The 18,185-nt window shown below is 48.2% G+C and overlaps 1 long non-coding RNA gene across 1 annotated transcript in view; it reads right to left on the bottom strand.

Annotated features, from left to right (window-relative positions):
* Positions 1-259: 259 nt before the first annotated feature.
* LOC308062075 overlaps positions 260-18,185 on the bottom strand; it is a 37,687-nt gene continuing 19,761 nt past the window's right edge. The window contains exons 2-3 of the long non-coding RNA XR_013927461.1: positions 14,092-16,901; positions 260-10,575 (exon numbers count right to left, since the gene is read on the bottom strand). This is a non-coding gene — a long non-coding RNA (uncharacterized lncRNA). The remainder of the gene's footprint in view (positions 10,576-14,091; positions 16,902-18,185) is intronic.

Here is an 18,185-nt window from a genome sequence, read left to right as displayed (position 1 = left end):
GGGTTTTAAAAAAAAAAATAATTGAAAAGGAAGATCCATCATGATATCAAGGCTTGTGGAAAAAAACGTGTGTTCGTTTTTTTGCATGAGCAATCCCATTTGTGGACTAGTGCTAAAAGAGCTGCTGGAGGATGAGGGCTTTCAAAAGTTAATTGATTAGAGGAAAATCCCACCTCCTTAATAGTTATTCAGACTCATTTCATATTTTACAGCTATTACATAGTTATAAAGTAGCTGAGAGAAATGCCCCTGGATGAAAAGATCAAAGCCCCAGTTTCCATATTTGAGCACCTCTACCAATAAATCACATGCCAGGATACTAAATTTAAGCATCAGCTTTCTGGTTCCAGACCAACAAGACTGTCCAACTACTCCAAAGCAGAAAGCTTAATTTTAATTATCTTATCAAGTGTTTTTAAAATTAGGTACATATAAAGATATTGGCAATTAATATGCTGTTCAGCTCTGTCATTTAACGAGCCTTTTCAAAGCGATTGCCCGTGGCTTGGGATCAGCTGCAGATGGTCACTCTTAGAAGTGTTTCTTGACTAAATAGTAGCTTACTCCACTGAGGAGTTATGCTCTTGTGGTGACAATCCATCATTGCTTACAAGACCGGTGTTGTCGGTAAAACCTTATTTACTGCTCCTCTGACCAACTAAAAGCTTTCCAAATGGGCAAGAATACACGTCTCTAGAGAAAATCAGAGACCTTCACTTCTGGGAACAACTCAGCTGATCCCCTGAAACTCTGAAAACACTTTTTACAGACCTGTGCTACTGCACAAAAGAAATCCAAGCCAGGGACCCCTAAGCTTGATCTGCCAAAAGGTTCAAGAAATTATCAACAAAGTCAGTGAAAATTAAGCAAGGGTGACTGACTTTCTCTGGAAGGAGAAAATTAGGCATTTTCTTGGTCTCTAAAGCTTCTAAAGGGAGAGCTTTTTTTTGCTCAGCTCTGGGGCAAGGCTAGGTAAGACGCTGCAATTTGGCTCTTCCATTTTGCATGCTGTTGTCTGGAGTCTCAGGCTACCGTGGTGGTGGGAAGTCAGCGTTAGTCCCCTAGAAGGCAATGGGAAATTTACCTTTCATTTCGTGAAGGTCACACTTTTTTTCTTTTATGTTTTTATGAATCTCCAGTCATAAGAGTCCTATCAGGAGGTGAGAATCAGCTAGAAGGCTCTAAACGTGACTTTCAGATATGCAAGCATAGAAGTTAAGAAGAAGTCGCAATTACTAATTTTAAAATCTCAGCCTTTTTTACAGAATGACTTGGAGCAGGACTGAGGACTGGCTCTTGATTTTTCTCTGTTCAAGGTCAGCAAAACTGCTGAGGGGAGTTAATTTTTAACCTCCCTGTGGAGTGCTCTAGCAGTCAGGAGATGTGAGGTGGCATTCAGCTGGTTCACTCTTCAGCTAGCTGTGTGTCTGGTGCCATTTGAGGTGGCCCAGGGAGTCCCATCTGGCCTCCAGCTGGGCCGGAATGGCATATGTCTTCTGCAGGTCTTATGCCAGACTTGTCAGCCCCCTGCCTTGAATGCTCTGGAGCTTCTCAAAGACATTGGCTGCTTCTGTTTAGGCACTGAATTGCACCCCCACGTCAATGTCATCCTGTTCTTGATGTGCTGCCTGCAGCTAATAGGAGCAATCCTCTATCCTGTACCTTGTGCTCATCCAGCCTCTCAAGACTGAGTATGAACAGCTAAGAATCTCTGGATCTTGCCTTCTTGATCAATAATTCCCTGGGTGTGAGCAATGAAGGACATCCCTGGTTTTTCTCTATGGTCAGATGTGAGAAGGGAAATGAAAAGCTCAGCAGCAGCCTTGCTGGGGCTCCACTAGTCAAATGATGTTGTTCTTCCATGGACAACAGGCATTTCATCCCAAGTGCTGTCATCCCACAGTTCAAGAGCTGTACCCTCACCCTCCTGTGCTCTGCAGGGGGGGCTTGGGAAGGTCCTTGGTGCAACTTCATCCAGGTGGCAGCAGGGTGGCTTGAGGGGGAGGGAGCGCATGGCATCCAGGACAGTGCTGGAAAGCAGACAGGGCTAAGCACAGAGACCAAAGAGCTCCGAGTTACCCAAAATAGCCAGTGGATCTGCAACATGCATGCCTGATACAGCTGCTGACCTCCCTAGGTTTGGAGAACGTTGGCCATGCCTGCCAAGCTGAGCAAAAAGAGCCGTGGGGGCAAAGCCCCTTGCAGCACTCAGGCCATAAGAAAGATGTGAAGAGCTGAAAAAAAGGAGCTAAAATCCTCATCCTTTTCAAGAGTATCTACTCAGCCTTTTCATTTGTCTGCCAGCTGTAAAGCCACCTCTTCCCTTCATCACATTTTCCCGCTCATAATTATTTCATCAAATCAACTTCTTCTTCTCTCTTTTTTTCTCCTGCAAGTTTCAGACTGCCTAACCCCACTCTGCAATAAATCTAAAACCACAGCTGCTTCTGCATCCTTCATGCCTGAGTGCCTGTTTTTATTGAGGGCTTTCTATTAGAAATATATATGTATACATAAATATATATTTTTTATGTGCCTTTCTTTTCCTCCCAGTGCTATTTTCTTTCCACCGTCTTGTTTTCACTCCCTCTCCGGCCTCATATGGCCATTTGTCACTTTTTGGATTTTTTTTTCTTTTATCAAGATGTTTTCTCCAGGAATGTTTCCTGTCCATGGAAGCTGCCTGGCCCATTAACTTCCCCAGTTCAGCTGACAGCCTGGACTCCGAGTCTCATCGCCTTGTGATACCGAGTGCCTCCGAGATACAGCAATTACTTGGTAAAATAACTTAGTCACATGCATGATAGGAAGAAGAAATACTGTTTCAGGGTAAAAGAGAATAAATTTTACAGCTGTGCTGAGGTCCCTCCCCCTCTCTGTTTTTTTTCACCTTCCTTTTGCATGATAATCTGATAAATGGCTGTGAAAGTTTGACTGTTTCTTAGCTAGAGCTTTCCTGAAGGATTTGCCGCTGCAGACAAATTTGTGTTGAATTCCTCACAAACACGCCAAAGAGTCCAATCCGTTGTCATCCACAAAGATTGATCAGGCTTGCATCCATGCTATTGACACAGAGAAAGGCCTTTGAAATCTTTGTTTAAGCACTCAACCGGTGCAGTGAATTATCTGTATTTAAATTAGCGAGCTTACATTTGAGGATTCATTAGGCTTCCCTGCTAATTGGGTCTTGCTAATGATGAGAGCATCGTTAAACCCACGTTGTCCCCACCATCTTGTTAGCTGGTGATTTAAGGGATCATAAAAGGCAGTCAGCAGGGAGGCTGCGTGACTCCAGAGGTTGTTAATGGCTTGGTGGTTTGGTGCCAGCTCAACATGTGTCTGTGTCACAAAAATAATTACCGTGGTAGATGCCACGCTAAAGCACTGCCAGAGGACACGTGCAGGGCACGAGGTGGTGGTTTCTCAGCCCCGTGTAGCTGAGGAACGCTGCTGCGGCTGCTTGAGCGCCCTTGTTCATGGTTTATAGGCAGGCAAACCTGGAGCCTTCCTGGAGTGAGAAGATGCAGGCTAAAAGGCCGTGGTTAAGGTGATCTTTGTTGTTGTCCACCATCCAGCTGACTGCAAAAGTTAATTATTTAGCTCCTCTCTCTCACCCCCAGGCTAGGGGACATTGCAATTAATGTGCACAGCAGAGGTGGTGTGTGTGTGTGTGTGTGTGTGCAGGTCCAGACCCCACGGAGAGCCCAGATGGGCGCAGCTATGTGCAGGTGATGGATGAGCCTGTCTTCTCTGGAGAAACATTTTCTTACAGCTGATGCAGCCCTGGGGGAACCCGACCTTCCATTGCCCGTCCAACGACTGCTGTGGATCATTGACCGCTGCTTAGCCTCCTCTTAAGATGAAATGCTGCTTCATGCTTTGTTAGCAGGAGGACTGAGGGCCGGGGTGTGCACCAGCTCTGTTACCGGTTGCTTTTATAAAAGGAAGCAATAGGCTAGGGGTTTTGAGCAAGAGCATTTTTAATTCAGCCAGGGCAGTTTTAAGTTAGTGCAATTAATGGCATTTGACTGTGGTTATCTCCTTTGACACCTGGTTATTTGCAGACCTGGGGCACTCCTCAGACGGTTGCACCATGCATACAGCCTCCTCCGGATGGTCGGGTCCCAACAGCTGATGTAGCGAGAGCGCCAAGGGGCAAAGAAAGTAAATGAATTAGGTAGTTAAACCTCCACCTCGATGATTTAGTGATAATTACATATTGAAAAGCAAAACAAGCTGCTGTTTGCATAGCAACTGCAATATAACTACACTCTAATTACAGCTCTGTCACTGATGAAGCTGGCCATTTAGAAAGCTCCTGTCCTACCTCTGTGTCTTCTCTAGCATGCATGCTCCATCCCCAGACGGCGGAGCAGGGGAAAGTGAAACATGGCAGCAGCAAACAGACAAATCCACCTCAGGGTGTAGGATGCATGATGCTTCAGAAGCACCTGAGCTGTACGAGAAGCCTTCACCAGTGCAAGAGGACAGTGGCAGTACCCATGAACCCACTGCTGGAGAAGAAGACTTGAGTCATGGAAGGTCCTCTCCTGGGGGAAAAAGGAGTAGATGAAGGTGCCCCGGTGTAGGGCAGACCACATGCCAACTGCTCCTGCCAGTGGTGAAGGTCCAGGGAATGCCATGAGGCAGGCAGTCCACATTTAGGGCAGAAAGGCTCAGAAACAGTGCGTGTGGTTGTGTGGGGTTTCACTTTTTTGTTTGAGTTGCAGTGTGGCTGGAAAGCCAAAGAAACAGGGCAGTAATATCAGAGTCATAGAATGGTTTGGGCTGGAAGGGAGCTTTAAAGGTCATCTAGTCCAACCCTCCTGCCATGGGCAGGGACACCTGCCACTAGACCAGGTTGCTCAGGGAATATGTATGTGGAGGTGACCGGAAACCCATCAGAGATGGGCTAGGGCATCCTTCAGATTCATCAGGGAGTAGGTACTTGAGCCTGAAAAAAGGTGGTACATGCTGGTTGAGCAAAACCCACAGAACAGACTGGGTGGATTTGTAATTATTAGTTCCCACAGAGCTTTCCACAGGTGAATTTGGCTCTGTGGCCCATTTAGAGCCAAATAATCATGTTATACATTCTCCACAAAGTGATGCATCTTCCTCTCCTTCTGCCAAATCGTCTGATTTGAGTGCCAGCCTGAAAGTGTCCTACATATTCCTAAACTTTTCCAGGGGTCTCAATACAGAATAAAGCACCAAGGCACTTTGGTGCTCCCCTTGACCTAAAGAGGGTTAAGACACAGTGGGGACAAGCCGCCAGCGACGTCCCTTTATCAGTCCTGAGCTGAATCTTGACTACCTTGGAGAATTCATAACCAGTACTAGGTGATAAAGCTCAGAGATTTTAGGGGTCAAAACTTTAATAAGGCAAAAATGAGAAGCCATGCAGGCTCGTCGGCATCTTGTGCCTTCTTGGACCACTCAAGGACAGAGATGTCCCCCCAGCAGGTACGACGGTGGGTCTGGGGAAGAGCCATATGGGAGCAGAAGCTGAAGGATGGGGGGCCATCTCAAAATGCAGTATATCTGGGAACAGTTGGATTAGGCCTTTAATTATGTAGGCTCTGGAGTCCTCGTTGCAATTTATCACAACCCGGCACAGATGTTAAAAATAGGGCAGATGAATCATGCCCTAAAAGTGCCTGTTTCTGCTGACTACAAAGGGAGCCTGGAGTGACCGGCTCTGCTGGAAATGTCTGCATTGTGGATATATGAAGTCAGGTGAGAGAAATCCCACATCTCCCACTGCTTCATCTCTGTTTCTTACCTGGAACAGTCACTTTTCAAGATAAAAGGCTGTCCCAGGCTCCAGGGCTACTTAATCCTGTACTGAGCTGCTTAAATAAATGACAGCGGTCAGCTGGGTAGAAATTCCTGCAGACTTGTTTGCGAAGCCAAAGTCAATTTTGAAGCAAGGCTGTTTTACTTTAGTGCAGTGGACAAGCATTCCGCAGAAATTTTGGAGCTAATTTAAAGGGGTTTAGTGCAGCCAACAGGAAAATGAGTGATGCAATCGGCCCACTCTTCTTCATCTTGCTTATTCTGAGATTAAATTCAAACTATTGTATTCCGCCCTAACAGTTTGCGCTTCCCACAAGTTCTTGTGCTGACTACACATATTTCCCTTATGAGAATTATTGTGGGGGTAATGGGAGGAATTTGGGTTCTTATCTCTCCTCCACCCCAAACAATCAAGTTCTGTGCCTTCCCAGGAGCAAGTATCTCATCTGAAGGTTTTCCATCAAATTGAACCCCAGGCAAATTGTTGATGAAATGATATGTTTAAATGTCATCAAATTGAACCCCAGGCAAACTGTTGATAGAAATAATATGTTTAAATGTCATCATTAGGTTTCACTGTTATCAGCCTGCTAAGAATAGCAACAATCATGCACACTGAAATTTGCAAACTGATGGAGACATCAATGGTTTCCTACATCTTCTATGCGACCATAAGGCTGAGAGTTTATACTGAAATCAATTAAATTTATGGTGCATGGTGGATTGCTGGTTTTTTTCCTAGAGAAGTGAGAGGTTTGAAAAAGGAAAGAGGAGAAACTGCAAAAAAATCAGCAGCCAAGGCCAGTTTGACCATGCAGGTTTGACGGCAGTGCGGGTTGTGATGTATAGACTTGTGCAGTAGGAAATGGACTGGAGCCATGACGGAGCATCTGTCAGATGATAACTTGCAGTCATTTGCAATCTGTGCTGGAGGCAGACCAAAGGCCTGAGCCAACACTTCGAATTATCCGAGCCTTTTCTCTGGGTCTTAACTCCATCTTCTTTACATCCCATAGAATAAGACTCTTCTGCTGCTCTACTGTAGCACAGCAGTGACATCCAGGGGCCATTTCATTTGCTGTTGAGATCAGCCTACTGATATCCAAGAGCATATGTACCTAAGCCAAAACCCCACTGAAGTTGCTTGGAAAGATCCCCATCAATGTCAACAAGCTTTTGATCCATCTGTTTTACTCCATGTTTTTTAACAGTTAGCAAAAAAAGAGCTTTCGTGCCCAATTACCTTGGTCGCTACCTTTTTGGCTGAGTAATCTAAGAAAAGCCTCCCTCAGTCAGCCTTCTGTTCAACACACAAAGTGACCTTCTGTGCTGTGATTTACTCGGTCCCACCACATCTCCCAAAACCAATGACCTACAGCATCAGCAGTAGGTCATCCACATCTCTGGATCACACCGATAGCGTAGCCTCAAGCTTTTGCACCAGCTGCCAGTCCTATTTGTGCCTGTAAACATGAGATCAGCAAACTCCCAAGTCAGAGGCAATCAAACATGACCTTAGCCACCTTGATGAGCAGTTGGCAGCACCAACCTGCCAACCTTCAGCCATCTTGGATGATGGGTGGTCATCTGGTCTTGGTGGGGGAAACTTGACCTCAACATGACTGGTCACATCTCTCACCTGGATTTAATCTGAGTTTCTCAGACTCCATCTCGTTACAACTTTTCCTAATGTCATTTCCAGCATTTACACCTGTGCAGATGTTGGTAACCTGGAGTAAAGTCACTTCTTCATTTTTTCTTGGATATGTGGGTTTTTTTTCATTCTAGAACAGGTTTTCAATGCCTAAAATCACTCTGGCAGGACTTCTCAAAATCTCTGCTGTTTCCTTAAGATCTTTTTTTGGACATGTGATCAGGACTAGACATAACTTTTCAGAAATGGTCTCACTAATGCTGTTTACAGAGATAATATCACTTCACCACTCCCACTTCATATTTGCTGGCTGTGCAGCCAAGGATTACTCCAACCTTCTTGGCTAAGGCATTGCTTGGAGCTCATACACAAGCAACTGTCTACCAGCACCGTTTGATTTGGTTCTGAGTCACCGCTTTCCAGGATGTATCCCCTCATCTCCTAGGTGTGACCCACGTCCTTTGCTCCAAAATACCTGACTTTTCCCGTGGCCACACTGAAGTAAGTTGTTCAGTGATTCCCTCTTCACCCATCAGCACCTGCCCACACAACCATCCCGCACCCATTGCTACTTACCACCAGTCCCATTTTCATACTGTCTGCAAATTTTACCAGCTCTCTGTTTTTTGGTTGCTTTTTTTTTTTTTTTTTTTTTTGCCATTTGCAAATAAGGGGCTGCTGCTTTGTGGTTATTGGATCACTCTACAGCTATTTGCTCTTCGCATTTTTCTTCCTCCCACTTTCTCTCAGCTTACATTTCACTGCCCGTGCTTTTACTCCTTTTCGCTAACATGTCGGGTCTGTTTTTATTTTCTAAAGGTGGCTCTTTTGGCTCAAATCACTGGACCTGATGGCAAATGTTTGGGTTTGGGGAGAGGTGTAATGAAAGAGGATCACACTGAGAACATGCCCCGCACGTCTCTGCTCTGCGTAGACCAGACATGCACCGTGTGGCCCAATGTGATGCTCATCCTGCGTTAAAATGAGAGTATGAAAATATTCCACAAAACAGAAGTGCTTAAAGCTACCGGAGGTGGCTCTCCAAAAATCCCTTTTTAGCAAAAAATAGTTTTCTCATGGTCCGGTAACTGTTTTGATAACCCTTTCCCTGGTGTACCAGAATAAAGAATAAACAGGTAGCAAAGGAAATATTTTGCTACAAGCTTAACTACAGCAAGGCAAACACTTTCTCCATTCTCGTTTTCCTCCTTTTCTCAGCTAGCAGGACTTTTTTTGGGGGGTTCCCTGGGTGGGACAGGGCAAGCTGGAGAGCTGGACTGAGTGCTCATAGGAAAGAAATTAAAGAACAAGTGAAGATTTTGCAATTGTATCTTTAATTCCTGGTTGGGGTGTATTTGCCAGTGAAAGGAGCAACTAGGGGGAAAGAAATCAGAAATTCTTTTTATAACTAGCAGGCAGTATGTACCCAGCTTGAATGGAAACAGGCAACAAGAAGCCTCATGCCAGAGCCTTGTTAAATGCACAGGCAGAGGTTGGGGTTTAGGGTTTTCCTCTAACAAAGCTATTTGTGTTCCTCCACTTCAGCCATTTATAGAGCTTCTTCCCCACGGTGCCAGGGAAGTTCATCATCTTTTAATCGTAGTAAAATCATAATGCCTGTGCCCATTGCTCCTTTTCCCATTTTGCATTCGGAGAGCTGAGGCAGGGCAAGTCAAGCCCAGCACCACGCAGACAGCTGTCGGGAGCGAGGGATGGGTGATCAGAAGAAGCTGGTGCTGGAAGTGCCACACCACCCTCCCGCTTTCCCTGCCCGACCCTGCAGCAGGGCATGACAGGGGACTCGGCTGTCACCAGGGTGAGACGCAATAGATGACCTCTCGGTTGGAGAGAGAACCTAACGTTTCTGTTTCAAACCAGCACTTCTTTGGACCTCTTATGTAAAGGATAAAAAGCTTTTCAAAATAGCCAGCATGATTATTCATGACTACTCATTTGCAGCAGTGCTTGTTTGCCGTGACAGCGCTGATGAGCTCACCTGAATAAAAATTTATGGGGGAGAACTGATGGCTGAAGGTTTTGCACAAGCAAAGGCGTGGGCCAGCATGGTCCCTTTGCACTGGCCACTTGCACCCCACTAGACCTGGGACCACATCCCCCTCCCAGAGCCGGTCCTGCCCCTGCCCTGGCTGCACTGTGCCGGCTGGCACAGGGAACTCCTCCCTGGGTTGTTCTTTCCACTAGTATCCACAGAGGGGAAGGGTTTGTGGGCAAACTGGGTTTCCAAAGGAAGCTGTTGATGGATGGGCACACCTGATGGGGGGTGATGATTCCTATAAAAAACACCTGAAGACATATGCCCAAGGCTGCTCAAGGAGAACGTGGCAGTGCTGGGGAGGGAGCCCGGGTCATGGAGGTCCCAGCCTATCTCAGGACCCTTTCCCAGCAGGCAGCCTGTCCTGTCCCCTCCTGCTCACCGCTGTCTTCCGACCAGCAGGCTGCAGGGACTGGAATTTCCTGACTCCCAAGACCTAAACTGTCCTGCCTCAACACCCACTGAAGCCTCCTTTGCTTCCCCCTCCCTGCCCCCCCAATTTTGTTTGTCTGTGGTTTTGCACAGGGAAAAAACAAAGTAACCGGAGGTTTCTGGGAGACCATACTCTGCGCCGCCCATCAGAGAGCAGACAATAATATTTAGCTGCTTTGATCAGTTTATTGTTACAGTATATTTAGATGGCGAGCTGCAAATTCCAGCGCAGCAGCAGCAGCTGCGAGCAATGTGGTGCGTGTGGCACAGTCCAAAACACAGGCAGGATTTGTCAGTGCAGCCGAGCGGCGGTTGGGCTGTCTGCTGCGTGATGTAACCCCTCCTTTAATTTGTTTTCCAGAAAATTCATTTTTGAGAAGTGCTCTGCGAATGGCTTGGCAGCAGCCGGAGGAAATGGGCTGGGGAGGACGTCAGCTGTCAGCCCGCAGCCCCCGCTCGCCAAGCCCCGGCCGGCGGGACGGCGTGGGGGCTTGCAGGGCTGCCTTCCCTGCCCGGGAAGGGCTTTGGGCTGGGTCCATACTTGAGTTACTCTCGGTCAACTGGTGCGGCGAGCTCCAGAGCAGGGATCATATTTATTTGTATGCTTTCACAGTGCATAGCACAGAACAGTCTGCACCTGTGGATGCGACAGTAAAACGAGTGATTAATAATAAGCCAAGGAGCCAGTGCAATTTAATCTGTGTAAGTGAATACAGTTAACTGGAGAAGGATGCTCAGGCTGGCTGAGGACGTCCTTCCTTTCCTCTGTGGGCCTGAGATGGCACGTCCAGGCTAAAGCCTTGCAACATTTAGAGCATACAGCACAGAGAGCCTTGCCTGCTCAGTTTTGCTCCACTTGACTTTTTAATCTGTAGGAGGTGAAGGGAACGTGGCTGGGAGAGGGAAGAGTGCCAGCTGCAGCGGGAGAGGGGCAGAGTGACAAGTGATCTGCTTGTCCTTGACCTTGTTTGTATGCTTCCTTCCTTCCCTCCTTCCTTCCTTCCTTCCTCCCTCCTTCCCTTCCTCCCTCCCTCCCTCCCTTCCTTCCTTCCTTCCTTCCTTCCTTCTTTCCTTCCTTCCTTCCTTCCTTCCTTCCTCCCTTCCTTCCTTCCTTCCTCCCTCCCTCCCTCCCTCCCTCCCTCCCTCCCTTCCTCCCTCCCTCCCTTCCTCCCTTCCTCCCTTCCTCCCTTCCTTCCCTACCACTGCTCATGTTTATTATCACAGAAGATCCCACTGACTCGCTCTGAGGTCCAAACCCTGTTACATGTCTCCTCCTCCTTTTGGAAGGCAAGGAAAGATGGGTTGTTCTTTCCCATGGTCTCAGAGCTGCAGGGACCTCCAAGGCCATCACGCCCACATGTGGCTTCAAGCAGAACCACACCAGGTCCAGCCCCAACAGATGTTGCTATAGAAGAAGCAACATCTAGTGCTTGCTCTGAGAGACTTCCACAACCTCCTAGCAATGGGTCCTGGTGACTGGTCACCCCTCTCCAGCAGGAAGCTTTGCGTGATGAAGCCTAGATTTCCCTTGGTGCAATGTAGCAATGTCCCCTGCTTGTCCTGTCCCTCAGGGACATCGAGAACAGACTGTCCCTTAGTGCCCTCAGCAGCCTTTCAGAAGCAGACCATGGCCTGTTCTGCATTTCCAGGTAGTGAATACGTGAAGGAGTCTAGTTTCTTTCTGGAAAGGAGGTTCATGCATCTTTTCCTTCTGTAAGTCTTCCTTCCTTCCATGAGTCTCACTGGGGCCATCAGGGGAGATGACTACTGGGAGTAAAGTCACTGGAAATCAGCTCCCTCACTTCTTCCATGACTGCTGACCCTGAGGCCAAAACTGGGCTCTGTGCAGCACAAACGGGTGCAGGTGATGGTCTTACTGGCTTCAGTGGGACTAACTTAACGTAAGCCTAAACGCTTTGCTGGAGGAGGTCAGAGGCATCTGTAGTGGCTCACTGCAAGATGTGGTAAGGGAGCACTTGGGGACTTTCCTGGGCTTTGGGGCATGGCAATTGCCGAGCGTCACAGCTTAGCGCTGTGGGTGAGCAGGAGGACAGTGTCGGCTCCGCTGCAGACTCCTCACCACCTTGCTGCAGGTCACCTACTTCATAACTCACTGAAATAATTTCTCTCTGCAAAGAAGGGCAAGCTGAAGATTTTGTTTGGCCAGATTGGATTTTTTTTTTTTTCTTTTGGAAAAATAACAGCATAGCATTTCCTCTGCCTTGTCCTCTCCTGTGCTGTACTGGTAGCTGCACTGAAGCTGATTGATTAGTTTAATAACAGGCAGTTGATATGCAGCCATAAAATTATGCACTTTTACTCATCAGCCTGATTGAACTCCTCTGCTGACTGTACAGGAGCAGAATGGCAGAGTTATAATAATGAGGGAAAGAGCCAAGGGAGAAGCAAGCGCGGTGGTGTTATTGTTGTTGTTTTAAAGCTGAGGAAGAAAATGACTCCAGGGAGGAACTTTTCCAAAATAAATACCAAAATACAGAGGGAAAATGTTAAGATGTAATTAGCACTGGTACAAGTGCCATTAAATGTCTGCTGGTGTTGGAGGCATCACCAGAGCTTCTTTTACACCCACTTGGTCTTTGTTGGGGTTCAAGAGGTTGGGGCTGACCCTGCTGAACACCTCCAGTCCTCTCATCCTCAGGAAGGGTGAGAGGGGCTGAGCCCTTTGCAGGATGAATCCACTTGATGGGAAAAAGATGGGAATTCTGCTTTTTATAAAATTTTTCATTCTGATTCTGGCCAAGGAGGGAGCTGGGAAAAATGTGTCTGGGAAGGGTTTGTCCCCTCTGACTCCATGCTAATGGCAACAGTGGAGAGGACATGGTGTGAAGGAGGTGCAGGAAGTACCGGGGCTCTTGCATGCTGGCCTGGTGAGGACATGACTCCTGTTGGTGATGTCCCTATGTCCCTGAGCTCTGCTTTCTGCATTTCGGGGCACCGGAGGAGCTGAAATCAGAGTCTGTCCCACAGGGTGTCAATCATACTCTCCAAAGCCACCAAAGGGAATTGAAGGTTCCTGTTCAGCCATGAATCAATATGCAGGAGCGGGCAGTGGGGCTCGCTGATGAAAAGCCACACAGCCCCCGTCCATGCATGGAGAATGGCATTTAAGACTTTATTTCCTAATAACATATTTCCCAGCGCTCCAGCGTGGCTTGCTCGGTTGACAGGCTCACTGTTTGTCCTGGACACATTCATTTTATTTATATGACTAATTTGTCTGCGAATAGGTCAGCCTGCTTCTTCTGCCTGTGATTCCCGTCAGTCTCATTGCTGTGAAACATTTTAATTGCACCTAGCCCCGTGCTGCAAGCCCCAGCGTGGGCATCACTCAGAGGTCTGGATGCCTTGTCACCAGGTCCAGTCTCCATCCAAAAGACCCAGTACAAAACTATCAGATTTTCCCTTTGGGGCAGATCTCTTGGGGATGGGAACAGGGGAGGGAACAAGCACCATTTGGCATTTATTTTCTCCCAGACAAATGCTTGGCAGATGGTTGCACAACTCTTCTTGCCCTTGTCCCTGATTGCACCCCGTCCCAGGTTGTTCCTGGAAGCAAGGCTCTGCCTTGTTTGCTCCAAAGGGCTTTGGGTCAGGCCATGCATGGCTTGTAAAATGCTGTTGGAGATTATACACAGCTGCACTGACATAGCCAAGGGTGCTGCTTCTCCAGCTACCCCCCTGTTTATTAGGGGTGCCCTCACCTGTGGTTCTTGGGTGGGCTTTTCTCCTGGGTTCTGGCTATGCCACCTCCTGTTTCCCACCTCCCCCTGGACAGGAGCAGTTGGGTTGCTGTTGGTGTGCGTTATCTGGGCCAGATTATCTCTCTAAGACCCACAGGTCAGGAAACTCCTCCACAGCTCCCGAGAGACAAGTACTGACTGGTACAGTCACCCTGTCAGGCTGGAGAGAAGTGTCCCCTGAGGACAGAGGGGTACTGTTTAGAGTCATGGCAGGTTACCTGATGTCACCTCTAACAGACCTCAATGCCCATGCATGGGCCCCTGAACCCTGCCAAGGTGCCCAGTGACCACCATGGGAAGGCAGACCCTGAGCTCATGTACAGCCCTTGGACTCTGCAGGGGCAGGACTGGGAAGGACTCTGTGTTCCTGTTCTCAGGCAGGACTGACTCACCCTGTGCCAATCCTGATGGATGTTTCTTCTCCTTATCCTTAGAAACCGCCAGTGATGGAGATCCATGATCTTCCCTGTGGTGACTCCAGCGCCTCACCAACCCTGAGCCAGAGGTGGGGTTCAGATACATCTCTTAGACATCTGGTATCCCTTTAGGCACCCTGTTTTCTGTGATTCCTTGAGATTCCTGTGAAACCACAGCCTCGGGAACCTCCCAGCAGGAGTACAGTTAGGATTTCAAAAGCTGGAGCCCTGGTGAACTTCATGTTCCTCAGGGCAATGTCCATAATCATCTGGCTGCTCCTGGCAGGGTTTCAGGGCTGGCTGCAGCACACCTCTCCTGGGTATTTCTTGTGGTGTGCTATGGAGCTAAAGCAGAGTCTGCTGAAAGTGGTGGAAGTCTTTTGACGTACAGCATGGATGGATCAGACATTGTGAAGAGCATCTTCCCCCAAGCCCAGGAACCAGGGGCAAGGTCCTGGGTTGATGAGTTTGGAGCTGGAAGCCCTGAACTCTGTTTACTCTCCCAGCTGTTGCAGGTCTGCTTCCTTCCGGCAGCCTGCAGTTTTTGATAGACTTAGCAAAGGAAGGTGTGGGGTATTGCACCTGAATTCAGAGTGCTGCTGGTGCTAGAGCAACGCCTGGCTCCATGGCTAAGGAGCAGGCCTGCACGTGGCCCCTGGGCCGGAGTAGAAAGGATAAGTACACTGTGTTGTAGCAAAGACTGCTTTTATTTGTCTTCATCTAAAGTAAAACCAGACCCCACAAATCACTAACAAATTGCCTTTCTGCAAGTGAAAACGGTAAAAGCTGTCAGGGTTTCTTTATGCAATGAAGTTGGAAAAGAAAATTTAACTGCTCCTTCAGGCTTCCCTTCCCCTTCTTTTTCTGGTAAAAGCCCCATTACTGGGACGGAAAGCTTCAGTATTGAAATCTGCCATTAAAGTTTTAAAAGGCAACAACCACCACAAACCTTTCCAAATAATTTGGAGAAAAAAGCAACAGTAAAAGCTACCAAAGCTTTTTCCCCTGTCTGTATTTTGGGTAGTTGCAAAGAGCAGCCCTTTCCATGGTAAAGTATGTCACAGGGAGAGAGCAGAAGAGGAGGCAAAGGAAGTTAACATGTGGACAGAGGCTGCAACAACAATGTTCTGACTCAAATAATGTTGCAAACACATTGAGTATATTTGGAAATATTTTTAAACCCGTTTTAAACCAAAGCAGAACTTGAGGAGAAGGTAGCCCAGGGCAGGAGGAGAATGACATGGAGTTTGAGTTAGGAATCCAGGCAGAGTGAAGGATCATCAGCCCTGAGAGGGAGCTTCAGGGCAGCATGGAAAGGGGCAGGAGCCGAGGCGGTGAGTCTGGGGAAGCCGCCAAACTAAGCAGGTTGGTGTGGGACACGGCAGGTCGCTAATGCAAGAATAGGTCGTGATATAGTCCTGTCTTGAAGTCACCCAAATGTGCAGAATGCAAACAGCAGCTTGCAAGGTGCCAGGGCCAGCTGTCTGTACAGCTCTAGGTATGGCCTGAAATAGCAGACAGAAACTCTTAACAAAAACAATGTTCATACAGCAGCTCTTGCCTACTGAGAGGGGGAAACCTACCCAACAACAAGTCCCAAGTGCTCTCCTGCTCTGCGCAGAAGATTTGGCTGAGTGACCTCCTCAGGTCCCTTCCAACTGATTTATTCTCTGATCCTACGAGCACAAGTCAATGTGCTCACCAGGGTCCTCATATATATTGTGTAAAGGATGATGAAGAGGGTGTAGCAAGTGAAGATCAGAATGAATTCCGTCCACAGTGAATATCTTTATGCAGACTTGGAGTATCATAGAATCACGGAATCATGGAACCATCTAGGCTGGAAAAGACCCATAAAATAATTGAGTCCAACCATAAACCTAACACTGCCAAGTCCACCACTAAACAATGTTCCTAAGTGCCACATCTACACTAAACACCTCCAGGGATGGTGACTCAACCACCTCCCTGGGCAGCCCGTTCCAGTGCTTGACAACTCTTTTTGTGAAGAAATTTTTCCTAATATCCAGTCTAAAACTCCCCTGGGGCAACTTGAGGCCATTTACTCTCATCCTATTGCTTGTTACTTGGGAGAAGAGACTGACCCCCACCTGCCTACACCCCCCTGTCAGGCAGCCACAGAGAGCAACAGGGTCTCCTCTAAGCCCCCTTCTCTCCAGGCTGACCTCCACCCACCCCCCATGCCCTCAGCCGCTCCTCGCAGGACTTGTGCTCTGGACTTTCCACCAGCGTTGTTGCTCTCCTTCAGACATACTCCAGTACAAGATACACATAACCCCAAGGATCCCTACAGCAGGTCTTGGTCCCCCTCACAGTACTGGGGTTTTACAGATTTTTCCAGCAGAATCTGGCTTCAGTTTGGGGATGTCTCGGATCATCTCCATAGATTCTCCTTCCCTCCTCTCCCCAGAGAGTTACCATTGCTTGACAAACGGGGACTTTACACCCAGCTGAGAAAGAGGCAGGTGCACAAGAGATCTCAGCCCTGCCGCATCCCTCTCAAGCTCTGCCATTTTGTATTCCTCCACTGGCCACCATCCCCAGCCCTTTCCCAGAACAGCCTCTCTGCCTCCCTGCTGTAACACAAACTCCGAGTGCCATCAGACCAGAGCTGGCAGCCATTTCCCCTGCGCTGCAAGGCCAGCACGCCCCGCTGCTGCCCCGCTCCGCCATCCGTCATCCGCCGTCTGCTGCACACAGCCAGGCCCACCACGTCCTCATGGCCCTTCGGTCCACCTAGGAGAGAGAGAGGGGAAAGGAGGGAACTGGGGAGAAGGAAAGAAGAGAGAACAAAAGGGACGGAGGAGAGGAGAGGAGAGGAGAGGAGAGGAGAGGAGAGGAGAGGAGAGGAGAGGAGAGGAGAGGAGAGGAGAGGAGAGGAGAGGAGAGGAGAGGAGAGGAGAGGAGAGGAGAGGAGAGGAGAGGAGAGGAGAGGAGAAAGGGTAAGGGTAAGGGAAGGAGAAGGAGAAGGAGAAGGAGAAGGAGAAGGAGGAGGAGAAGGAGAAGGAGAAGGAGAGAGAAGAGAAGAGAAGAGAAGAGAAGAGAAGAGAAGAGAAGAGAAGAGAAGAGAAGAGAAGAGAAGAGAAGAGAAGAGAAGAGAAGAGAAGAGAAGAGAAGAGAAGAGAAGAGAAGAGAAGAGAGAAGAGAAAACTAAAGATTTGCCAGTAATTTAAAATATTTTATAAAAAGTAGAAGGAATGTGGCATGAAGCAAAATGCAGGTCTTAAAAGTGCTGCTCATGCTTGCCCCTCTGCAGGGGCAGCTCTGCGGCTGCCGTGCACTGCAGGACGGTCTCTGCCTTTGTTTTCTTCCGCTGGAGTGACCTCCCGGTCACTCCAAATGTCAGGCAGCCTGCGGAGCCACGGCTCCCTGCGGCAGCCCCTTCCGGACACCCCCGGACACATACTCACTTGACGAGAATCTTGGCTTCAAACACCAGAGGGCAAATCGGTGTCAGAAACAACAGAACCACCGGGAACAGGAGGCAGAGGGGGTGCAAAGCTGCGGGCTTGGTCTTAGCGATCATTATCAACCAGCACACACAATACTAAAACTTTGTGGACTGCAACAGCAGCCTCAGTGGGCCAAAATGCCCCAAATTCCCCTCAAACACCATCTTTGGAAATAGAGGGTTTCTTCATGTTGCTTCACTATTGGACTTTGCACCCGACACACTGATAAAACCTCGACCAACACAGGCAACGCGTGGCAGACTGCGGGGTCCCTCCCAGGTGGCACTGCTTGATTTTGTGGTTGACATTTAGCTATCACTGAGATGGGCACATTAAAACCATGATAAGGCAAATATTTGCTCAGCATGAAAAGCTGTGGATAGGTAAGTTGCCTGGCATTACTCCCAGCATGTCCCGCACAGGGTGAGTGGGAATGCATGGACTGGAGATGGGAAAATCCCAACCTCTGACCATTCAGAGGCTCTTAAAGATACCAGTTACCCCCTGGGGAGCCCATCTTCTGGCTTAAAGCTCAATTTGCCATGTGAGCAGCATTGATTTGAAAGTATCAGGTGTTGGATTGATCTACCTAAATCT

Source organism: Falco punctatus, assembly GCF_963210335.1.
Source record: "Falco punctatus genome assembly, chromosome: 4".
Lineage (NCBI taxonomy): Eukaryota > Metazoa > Chordata > Aves > Falconiformes > Falconidae > Falco > Falco punctatus.
Note: the sequence above shows the minus strand (reverse complement) of the source record. Positions and strands in the feature narration are given on the sequence as shown.